The 12,443-nt window shown below is 36.0% G+C and overlaps 1 pseudogene; it reads right to left on the bottom strand.

Annotated features, from left to right (window-relative positions):
- Nucleotides 1–11,554: 11,554 nt before the first annotated feature.
- Nucleotides 11,555–11,965, bottom strand: LOC104608450 (protein S40-1 pseudogene; annotated as a pseudogene).
- Nucleotides 11,966–12,443: the final 478 nt, after the last annotated feature.

The following is a 12,443-nucleotide window of genomic DNA, read 5'->3' as shown; positions in this document are numbered from 1 at the left end:
TTTCTGGGGTTGCTTTATTGGATTATCTTCATTTTTGGCTTCAAGTTTCAACATCCTTATGGTGGGATATTAATTACTTCCTTCAAGTTTCAAATGAAGGATCCAAATTGTCAAAGAAATGGATGCAACAGGACATTGGATACAAGGCACTAAACAAATTAACAAAGCATTGTCTTCTGTGTGGCTGTGTGGAAAAATTCCTACTAGAGATTTGCTATCTGAGAAGAGAGTAGAAGCGGAGTCTCATGGTGAACAAAGCATTGAGAGGGAAATTGATTGAACCAGTCCATGGACGAAAGCTCTAGTCACTCTCCTGATGAAGGTCTAGTCATATACTGATCTGGCATTCTTCATAAGGTTCATGTAGTGTCTGCCCACTGATTAGTGATTACAAGTGCATATGCTTGCATGTACACAAAAGACAAAGCCAATGCCATTTCCATTATCTAGATCTTACTTGGCCCAACAGTCACCAACAACAGCCTAAGGCTTCTACTACAACAAACTTCAAGTTGTTCCCTCTAATATCATGAATTATAAGCTAGACAAGCATTGATCTCCCTTTTTCTCAGGGAGGCCAATGAAAACCGAAGCATTTCTTTAACAGGCTTTGTTTTGACTGAATAGGTAGGGCTCTGATGTTCTTGAGGAATCATGCTTTACTGCTTATGACAAGAATATGGTGGTAAGCTTCAAGATAAAAGCTCTTTTGCCTATTAAAGACCACTAGACCAGCCAAGATAAAACTAAAATGTAGTATCAGAGTTAACAAAGCATTGAAGTAAGCTTCTGCTTTTGAATAAGGGTGTCAATGGACCGGTTTTGGACAGTCCAAAATCAATTTTGGATGGATTGGACAGACCAACAAGACATTGGATTGGACCAATCCAGTTCAAAATATTTTAGATTGGACTGGACCTGGTCCGTCTGTAATAAATTTATATTGGATTAGGTTGGATTAAGCCAATATCTGGTCCATTGATATAAGATAAGAATATAGGTGTCAATGGACCAGGTTTGGGTTGAAACCAATCTAAATTAAAATGAATTTGAACAGATTGGATGGTCCAGATATTGAATTGGACCGGTCCAAAATATTCATTGGATTGGATTGGACCTGGTCCATTTGTAATGAACTCACATTGGACTCGACTGGATTGGACCAAATCCAGTCCAATCGGCCTTGGGCTGTGGAAAACAGAATTGAACAAAAAAAAAAAGTGTTTCGGAAACACTTTTGAATAATTGGGGCTTTGTGCTTCCCCCCGGTAACCCTTGGATCTGATAGAAAATTTCATGTGAAGCTAAAAATATATAGCTTTTTATATCTTTGGAGAAGTCAATCAGGCTGCTGACTTTGTTAATAGGTTAGAACATAAATGTAACCAAGCCAACTCAAGAAAATCACTTCCCAAGTGAGGTTGCCATCATTACTTTCATGATTTCAAGGGGTTGGATTGTCCTGCGTTAAAGCTCCTTTTTCTGTCTAAACCCTCCCCTCACCCCCCTAAAAAAAGAAGATTGCAACTCATGTGATTAGGCTGAACTTTACCTGCATCCTCACCCCAGTACAAATTGGCTTTACGGAAGTAGTTTGTTCTAAGCTCATCTTAAAAATCAACACTTCCCACAGCTTGTATGTCAGACTAGGAGTGAGCATGGGTCATCGGTTTGATTCAGTTCCATGGGAGAACCTGAAACCTACCCTGTAGGGATTGGTTTCAGGTTTTTAGAATTGGAACCTACCTTGTAGAGGTTGGTTCTAGGGTTAGTTCTAGCCTTGGCAGTTCTGAGGTTGGTTCTAGGGTTACCCATGAAATTTGCTCTTTCTTTACTCTCCCCCTTCAAGAAAGAAAATGAAAGACATTATTTAAAAATTTGATTTTCAATAAATACAATACATACTTACATAGTTTAGAACTTATATCATCTTTATTGATTAAATTGAGTAATAAGTAATTTATATGTAGATTATCATAATATATTAAAAGATGGTTCAAAACTAATCACTATAATTTATTATACACATCTATTTTATATATGTATGTGTGTGTAATAAATTATAATGATTAGTTTTGAACCATCTTTTATATATATATATATATATATATAATGATTATAATGATTAGGAAGGTCTTCCGGCAACAGCCCCACCCTACATGTGGCATTGTAAAATTTTAATAGATAGAATCTTAGAAGATGTTAAACTCTCACTCTTAAAAAATCTATCCATTCACAAATGTTATGATAGTAACTGAATTTTATTCAAACACAATCATTTCAAAAGTAACGATTAAACAAGTAATTTAACTTAAAAATATTCAAAATGTTAAATGGATAAAAATAAAAATAAATGAAATTCATAAAAATGACTAAACAATTTATACAAATGGTGTGAGCTTCATTCTTTTAAATGAAATAGTTTATTAATTGCAAACTAGAATTAACTTTTTTTTAAGCATAAACTAATTTAGCTTTTAAAAATAAATTTATCAAATAAATAGTGAATACCAATTAAAGTGGGTTATTGCTTACAAATAAGACCTCATTTTATCTCTTAAATTATATTAAAAACAACATAAATTAATAGTGATTTTCAAACAAAGTAGGTAAGATGTAAGACCCATGTTACTTTTTTTTTTAATTTAATTTTTATAGTTAAATAGTAAGTTTCAAATTAAATGATACTGTAGTTGCCCCTTAATATGGGGTCATTCTCTAGATAAAACATGATAAGTCTCTTAAATCAAATAAAAATCCCAACCTAAATGTCTAATATAAATAATTTAAAGAATTGAAATAATTCAAATTAATGGTCCCATACTTAGTACAAGGCCATTCTTAGTTCAAATCTTAAAATGAAAATAAATGATCAAATCACTTATGTAACTCAATGGTTAAGTGAGACCACGGCCTTTGTATCCATGAGCGATTAGGTTCAAATCTTAACATCCTCAAAAGTATTTTAGGGTTTATTTCAAGGCAAATTCAATTCCAAGGCTAGTTCCAACAATGTTGGTTCCACCAAGGCCAGTTCATTGGGTTGGTTTGAATAGGATAAACCCCCAGAACCTGGAATAGTCTTGGAACCAAACCCTACCTGTAATAGATTGGGTAGGATTGGTTCAAGGCTGGTTTGAAATCGAATACATTCAATTTTGGGTAGAACCTACACATTTGCTCACCCCTATAATAGACCATACCCATCATTCCATCTAACCATCTCAGTCCACTAGAAAATAGAGAGGCATGAATGAGAAAGCCCATCACAATTTCTTCTACGATGAAAGCAAGGGTTGATTGTGGATTGTTTTCCTTGGGAAGGAAAGAAAAGAGAAAGGAACAAAGAAAGCAAAAGGAAATAAAAAAAAAGGAGAGAAATGTTTCTAAATTTTGTTGTATCATCATAATCTAAACCCAAGGTTCAAATATATCCTCTGATACTTTGGAAGAGGTGTATCAGTACTTTGAACATCACACATCATTTTTTTTTTTGAAAAAATAGGCAGGGGTAGGTTATAGGTGCCAACCTCTTGAAATGTGTCAAAACCCCAAAACACCTGTCTTTTGCATATCAGTGACCTACTAATACATTTTCAAATTTTGAACCTTGTCTATACCCAATATGGGGTTGACTATTCCACTATTGTGTTGTATTCACTATTCAATATCATATCCATTGTTAAACCATGGACCTTTAAATCAATTCTCACTAATTCAATCCAAGTCATTTTTCATCTATTTTCAGCTCTTCTGGCTCATTAAATTTGTAAGAAACTACTTCTTACTGGGATTGTGATTTTTATGTTTGTGCCTTGAATTCTTTGTGGCAATCTGCTTCATGAACCCACTCCAAATTAATTTGAGAAAAACCTGAAGGCAAAATTTCATAGTGATTTGTGGTGGAAGTGTAGGGCTTGGTGCCCACCACAAATCACCTTTAGGGGTGTGGGGGCGTAGCCCCCATAGTGGTATGGACCCGATCCATATTCAGCTTATAGGTCCGAACTGAATACGAAGAGTTGTGTATTTCAAGGGTTTTCTTTCTTGCATACTTGGTCTTTGTTTTATGAGAGAAGAGTGAGACATTGGGTGTATTTGGGGTTCAGGGTGAGGTTGTGAGTGCACAACTTTGTATTTCTTCTCCGTTGCCGACTACATAGTGGATTTCTATTCCTCCTTCGCCCGTGGATGTAGACTATAAGCCGAACCATATAAATCTTTGTGTTCTTTATACTTGCTTCTCTTTATCTCTGTTTTACTTTCTTTCTGGGTGCCATTCGAATTTGCTTTCCTTAGGTTTTTTGCAACAATGATGGTCTTCCTCAACACATGCCTAAGCTATCTTAGTCTACTTCTTTCATTTTATCACATATTGGAGTCACTCCCATGTTCCCTCCTTCAAGAGTTTCTGAATGATTTTAAATCATAAATAAATATAAATCACAGGTAAGGAACAATGTAATTTGTAGCTAGACCTATTCATGGGTCGGGCTTTGCCTTTACATTAACAAAATATGCTCAAGCCCGAGCCCGAGCCCAACTATTTTATTTATATTAAAAGACCTCAAAACCTAAAAAAATAATGAAAGCTCTCACTATTACTTGAAAACAGAGAAGAATAATAAAGAAAAAAAAATACTATATATATAAATTATTATATAAAATATATTTTATTATATAATACATTATCAAGTCAGGCTCGAGCTAGGCTTTTCTGAGAAAGCCTGACACCGACCCATAAGAAGGTCGGGCCCAATGTTTTAGACCCAAGCCTAAGCCTATAGGCCTGAAATCCTATCCAAGCCCAACTTAAATGAGGCCGGCCCATTGGGCTACCCTGCCCATGAACAGGTCACTTTGTAGCAGTGTTCCATTAAGAATCATAAATAAACACAAAGCACATTCTGCATCCTTCTGTTAGTACTAGTTGCATCTAGTACCTTCAAGTCCAAAAAAAGAAAAAAAAAAGAAGCTATGAAGCATCAACCGACTTTAGGGCTGCAAAAGGTATTGAATTACCTGAAATCAAATTTGAATTCAATGGCACTAAGGGTGATTCAAATTCGACCTGTTTATATAATATATATATTCAAACATAGTTTGAATGTTGTGATTTTACTAAAGTATCAGAGATTCAAGTTTCATACAAGTAATTTTCAATTCATTTTATTCATGAAATACAATATCAAAGTCATTTTCAGTAAATTTTATTAATAAAGTGTAATATTTCAAGCATTTTTAATTTTATTTACTTATACAATATCCAATTACAATCCAAATTCGATTCGAATCTGATATAAATCTATGGGCAATGTCTGATTTAAATTGGAAGTATAGATGAATCAAATTTGGATTTTACCTATATCCGATTCGATTGGATCCATTTGCGGACCTAACCTACTCCATGGATATTGCAATGTTTCTAGACTCTAATATCTATCATCAAAAGCTAAATGTGGATTATGTAACTTTTTTTTTTTTTTTCTAATGAAATATTATGTAACTTTAATCACAACGACTACTGTCCATGCATTGCAGGGCCAGGAATTCCATCTAAAGCTCGATAAATTTGTGGGCCCAAAGCAGCCCACCTAATTTACCCTGCAAACCCCGAACGTCCAAGCCCACCAAGCTGACCTCGTCCATGACGTTATTCTACATTGAAAAGAAACCCCCCGCATGAAGTCAATGTTTGAAGCGTTTAAGTTCGTTTCACCAGAAGTTTGTTTTAGGCTGCTGCTCTTAGAAAATTAGTCCATCTCTCTCTCTCTCATAAGGATTATTCTACTGAAGGTTCAGAGAGGCTCCTTATCTACATCTCCTAATCCCCCTGTTTGTAATCTTCTTTCTTGGTAGAAGCTAAAACATGGGGAAGGTTGATTTCCTTAATCCCTTGAACTACTTCACAAGATCAACAAAAAACAAGATGACTTTACTTACTAACACAGAACTCTATAAATTTTCTTCAATTGGTAAACCTGATCACCTTGACAATGATTTATCTTCATTTGTTTCTTCTTCTTCTTCTTCTTCTAGATTCATAACTCACTATCCTTATTTCCTTATTCCTTTTTTAAATTCTTGTTTAGATGATTTCAATGTCAAACTCTGATTGCTTGACATTATAGCATAAATAAATAAATTTCAGCAGACTTGTACATCAATAAAGTTGCAGACCTAACAATCATCACTTGAATTTGTCAAGGTTTCCAATATGCAAAGTCTATCAACAGCCCAGGTGGGGTGTTGGGCTAAGGCAGTCTGATAATTACTGAAGTGGCTGAATGAATAACTGTTAACTTGTCCTTTATTAGATAAAATAGTCATACAATAAAACATTTAGGGTTATATTAATCAACCCAATATACCATTCAGCTATCAAAGGTACAACAACCTACTTAATGACATTTCTTCCGAAGGACTCAGCAATAAGTCAATCAAATTGTTCATAATATGATATTCTTGATATACAAAATTTACGTAAAATTCTTTTTTTTTTTAACTTTTTTTGTTTGACAATTTATTAGTGGACATCTCACATCTCACATCTTCTATTAGTGCTTAAAACTAATGAAATCACGAACCTGACAGTGTTTAAAGTATTGGTCATCTTGAAAATCGATAATATATTGAGATATTTTGAACCTATTGCAATCAATTCAGCAATTTCAGCTGTTACTCAAAGGATTAAATTCAGTTGAGCTGAATCTTAACTATTTGTGAAATTAATTTGTTGGAAAAAAAGTCTCAGATCCAAGAAAATTAACATAAAATTATGTTATAATCATTCTACTTTGGGTATCCCAGCTAGTCTGTGGGTGTTAAAATATTTGCAAACGTTTGACAAAGTGTCTTATTATTCCAAATATCAACTATCTAATTTCTAAGATAAGGTTGATCGTTGTTGACACTTAATGTCTTAAATAGTATTTCTTTTAATGTTTGAATTAGTTTCAACTGTTTTTTAACTATTATTCTTTGATTTTTAATTACATAGTAGTAAGGCAGATGTCACTTTCTGGCTTACCCCTTTGAGTTGAATTGTGATGGAATGTTAGTTACTCAAAAACTTCAAATTCTCTTTCGAGGAAAATAAAATGAAGTTGATTGGCTATGGATTTAGATGATTTCAAGTTCTCAACATCAGCTGACTCAGCTCTGATATCCTAGAACAAGCTACTGATCAATCCACGAGCGAGTATTCATGCTTGTTTGTTTTTTGCCAAAAAAAAAAAATCAAAGTTATAATTTTGAATGTTGGTGGAATTTGGGTTTTGGATATAGCCATTAAAATGAGAAGCTAAAATGTATAATACAAAACAATATAAAGTATTAATAAAATAATTTAAATTTAATGAAGAATTCTCCTCAAACTCCAAAATTTCAAAAAATTATTCCATAGTGTCCAAATGAGTGTAGAAGGATAATGGAAAGACTGAAAGAGGGAAATGGTTATTTTAGCAAGGAATAAAAACAGATATATGGCTCATTCAGAGCTTACCGGAAGAGAGGATTTGAGTAGACCTCTTCACGGGCCAGGCTATTGGCTTGGTTTTACACTATTTTGGGCATAGGTTTCAGGTTGAGTCCATTCAAAATTTGGCAAAAGTCAAATCCAAGCCTGGCCCATGAATAGGTCTAGTTCAATTTGACTCAATGCAATTCAAACTTAACCCAATCCAACCTAAATAAACAATGATGGCTTACCTACCCAACCCAATCCATCCCATAGTGTTGTACCTGCAAATGTTCCATTCTGCAATGCCATTAGTTGGGTTGATTCATCTCAACCTGAAATTGACCCAAGACCCGATTAACCCAACCCTAATCCAATAGGGACTAGTCAAGCTTTGACTCAATGCAATTCAAACTTAACCCAATCCAACCTAAATAAACAATGATGGCTTACCTACCCAACCCAACCCATCCCATAGTGTTGTACATGCAAATGTTCCATTCTGCAATGCCATTAGTTGGGTTGATTCATCTCAACCTGAAATTGACCCAAGACCCGATTAACCCAACCCTAATCCAATAGGGACTAGTCAAACGGGTTTTCCACTTAACCCGATCCATTGACATCCCTACCACTTAGTTGGGTTAAATACCTAGGATTCTTATTACAAGAGTTCAACAGGCACATTCACTAATATTGGTTGGATGTTAAATCCAGATCTACCAACCTTCCGGTTTGCTTACTTTTCATTTTTCATTGGCTCAAGTTTTACAAAATATACTTTCACATTTATAAGGTGTAATGGTATTCAACCAACCCGTCTTTCTCTGCACGGTGCGGTGGATACACCAAGATCTTTCCTTCTTATAATTTTATAAATCTACGAGGTTCCCCTCTGAAGTGTAAATCTGAAATGGACTTTTATGAAATATGTATAACATCTTTCTCCATGGTTTTAAATCTCAGAAATTTTGGACATTAGTTCTGAAATGGAAATTTGGACACTTTTCTTTTTCGTAATTTTTATTATTTTATTAGTTTTTTTAAAATGTATAGTATATTAATAATTTAGATTATTTATGTTTTCACTTTTAGCACGAATCTAGAACCCCAAATTAGAAAAAAAAACCTAAGAAACTGTTATAGTTTCATCTGCATCAATACAAGTGAAATAATTTAGATTTTGGTTTCTAAACATTACCCATAATGGGCAACGTTTTCGAACCACCGTTGATCCGGACAGTCGGACCATTCGGCCCAGGAACTGTCTAGGCAACCAGTTCCGTTTTATCCAAAATCTAGAATCTGGTTAAAAACTGTTGAAAAAGTCAATAAATCATTGACTCGGGCAGTTGAACCGTCGACCCGTTCAACAGTTTTAGACCATTTTTTAATTATTTTTAATTTTACTGTCAGAATGGATCGTCTATTCAAACCGGACAGTTAAACCGTTAACCTAGAAACCGATGTCCAGAACGATTCCATTTCTAAATCGTTTCTTAAAACGTTGATAATGGGTGAACTTTCCTTTTTTTACTTTTCTTTCCTTTTCTTTATTTTTCTTTCTTTATTCATTTATATTTTTGGCTGCAAGGGAAACATTGCCAGGTGATCCGAATAAACCAGATTGACCGTATCAACTGGACCTAGCCAGCCTCACGAACCATCTCACTAAAATGACTGATTGACAAGGTTTTGGATGACGTGGGAACCTCCAAATGTACCCAAATTTTACAAGTGGCCTATTCAGAGAACGTGTTTCTCTGATCTGTCACGAGATCATGGATTTGGCTCTTTCTCTTGTCCACATAACCCAGTACCGAATTATGCACCAAAAATCAAACAATAAAAATAATTTCCGAGCTTTTCCAATTTCCCAGCCAATTAGCTTTAGCCATGTAGATAGTGGTTTCCACAGAGTCAACGTTGCATTCTGATGATCTCTCTCTGAAACAATGGAGTTTATCACATGTGGCATGAAGTTTATCTACAGGGCAAAGAGGTGACGTGAGAGAAACATGTGGGCCCATGTTGGGCCCCACCTCTGCTTCCACCTTCAAAAAGAGAATTGAATAAACAAGATTCCAAATCTCTCCTCTGTCCAAAACAGCAGACCAACACAAGCCCATACACAACCGTTGTTCTCTGTGGGGTCATTTGGCAGCCCACAGAATTCAAAATCTGTGGAATTACCAGTACTTGCTTTCGTCACCACTTCACCAGCCAATACCCACCTCACACCATTAAAACTGAGAAGCAGAACAAGCAAATGAAAGCCACACAGGACACAGGAGAAGGGCACTGTCCTCTCTTCACTTATATACTCTAACCCAGCCTGGCCTCCATTGCCCAGTTGGAGAGGACAATGGAATCATACATAATTCATATATCCAGCCAAAGAGGAGCTCAGTTGGCCTCTCTCTCTCTCTCCATTCTGTTATGGGGTATCAGAAATATCTATTCAATGATGGATAGAGCTTGTCCTGTTCACTTCTTTGGAGTATTGAGTTCCCCCATCAACTTCATTCTGTCATACATTCAATAAATATTGATAGAGCCCCTTTTCAGAAATAACATAAATAATAAAAATTCTATGAGGAACGTGAGACCCATAATTTTCTATCTCAAGATGGACCCATTTTGCAAATCGAATTTGGCCCATCTTACCAGAAAAAAAAAAAATGAAATTTTGGGCCACCTTTCCAGCTAGGTGGGTAGCCCAGAAAATCTAAAAAAGAAATGAGTAAAATAGTGTATGCATTGATGGAAATTGAAACCCGGCTACCCGATTGCCCGACATACCATGTTGGAGACTTTGCTAATTGCACATGATTATGAGCGTATCTTGTACTTGAATCAAGTTTTTTGTTCTCTTCTTTGAGGTATATAAACTGTTTTTCTGTTCCCTTTTATTTTCTTTGGTTTTTTCTCATCGATTTGATGTTTTTATAAGACTGAACTTGTTTTTCTGTGAAATGGGTTGAAGTTTTTTCGGATAAAAAAATTTCAATTATTATTTCCACCTCTTTTGCATAAAAAATTTTGCTTTAATTTCCTCTTTTTAATTTATTTTGGTGTAAATGACAAGGAAAATAACTAAATGGTCTGAATTTGAGGAATCATTGCCTACCCAATTAATATGGTTCGGTTTGGACCCATGAAACCAGATTAATTGAATCAAAAAGCAAATGATAGCAAATTAGCAATGACGCAGTGGACACCACTGAATGTAGAATGCATGAACCTTTTTCTCATAACTGACCAAGCTCAAGGAATTCTCAAAATGGATCCAAAAAAAAAGGAAAAAATGATTTCAGGATTAAAAGATCATAATTCATAGGATTCTCATATTCTCTTCTCTTATCTGATCATTTGGGTTTGGGTCCTTTTCAAGATGACTGAGACTGACCCCATCATCAATTAGGGAGTTTGGCCTCCACGTGTCCACTATGATTTGTAGTGGGCCAATGATGGATGATACAGCTAATCAATCAAAGTCCAAAGATAGCTGCTCCTCCTTGCAGATTCAGATTCAGACAAACAAGTTCACGTGCCTAAATTAAGAAGAGTTATTCTCATCATGCTTCATCAACAAGAGCCCACTTTTGAAGGATTAAATAACTCGATCCAAAGCAATTAACTTATAAAATGAATTGTCTTGATCAAGCCCATTAATTTAATGATCTAAATCCAATCCTTTTTTTTTCTTACTTACAGAGTTTATAGTGAAAAGTTCAGAAACACCCAGAAGATCACATGTAATACTTTATATTAGTTCTTTGAAGAATCTCGAGCAAATGCTGATCAGTGAAACTGTTGGGCATCAGAAGGACCAAGAAAGCAAGAGCCTCTGTAAGAAAATTTCAGATGTTGCTTCCATGGCTAGACTTAGCTTACGAGAAACCAAAACTCAGAATTAAAAGGCAAGAAACGAATTATTAGAAAAATAAATCTTTATTTACTCTTCTTTTTCCTGTTACAAACTTGCAATGAATCAGAGATGGTAGAAAGCGAAAGAAAGAGAGAGCCTGAAAAAAATGAGATTTTTTTCCTTTGCTTTTGTTTTTTTTTTTTTTGTTTTTTCTTATTCTGGTGTCATGATTCGAGGAACCCTGTCAATCGAAGTATGGAGTTTCGAACTTGTCTCAAATCACGACCCTTGAGGGTCCTGCCGTTGCCGGTGCAAACAGAGAAGGCCATCTTCCCGTCAAGCCTCCGAGCGACCAACAAGTGGGGCGGCACCATCTCGCCATCGCCAAAGTAGTCATCATCGCCATCGTCCGAATCCTGAAAATGTAACCAAGCACGCCCAGCGGCCATAGTCTCCGGTATGGTGGCCGGAACGGAGCTGCTCGTGTTCTTGACCTTCTTCCTCCATAGCCGCTGCCTCGAATTAACATAACTGCCATCATCGTCATCGTGGTCGACGGTTCTCCGAGCATCGTCCCCCCGGCGGTGATGGAGGTCGGGCCAGAACACTTCAGACTCTTGGAATTCTTCTTCCATAGCTAGGCTGCTTTGGTTAATGGAAATTGGAAGTGGGGGAGGGGGGGCTGGTGGGATTTTTATAGTGGGGACTGGGGAGAGAGAAGCTGTTTCTGTTGATTGATTGAAGGACTTTGGTTGGGTATCGTGGAATCTTAATATATCGATTCGTACTGAGTAAACTTTGATTGTTCGTTGTCAGATGGCGTCAACATGAAAGGCGTTTGAGTGCGGTTCCCGGTTCTTTCTTCTTCTACTGCCCTACTCCTTCTCTCTCCTCTCTCTCCTCTCTCTTCTCTCTCTTCTCTCTCTCTCTCTCTCCAAAAGAGCCAAAACTAGAAGCAGAACAGCTTTGAGCTTTCTTCATTTCTTAAAGCTCACGGCTTTCCATTAACCATGATACATGAATTACGGCACTTTAGCTCATTCTGATATGGGTTGCTCCAGTTTGACCTTTTCCTGGGTTGGGACCCATTTGGGGATCTAGTGATAGTAGGCA

Source organism: Nelumbo nucifera, chromosome 6 (assembly GCF_055504915.1).
Source record: "Nelumbo nucifera cultivar China Antique chromosome 6, China Antique-T2T, whole genome shotgun sequence".
In the NCBI taxonomy this organism is placed as follows: Eukaryota; Viridiplantae; Streptophyta; class Magnoliopsida; order Proteales; family Nelumbonaceae; genus Nelumbo; species Nelumbo nucifera.
This window is presented reverse-complemented; position numbering and strand designations above follow the sequence as displayed.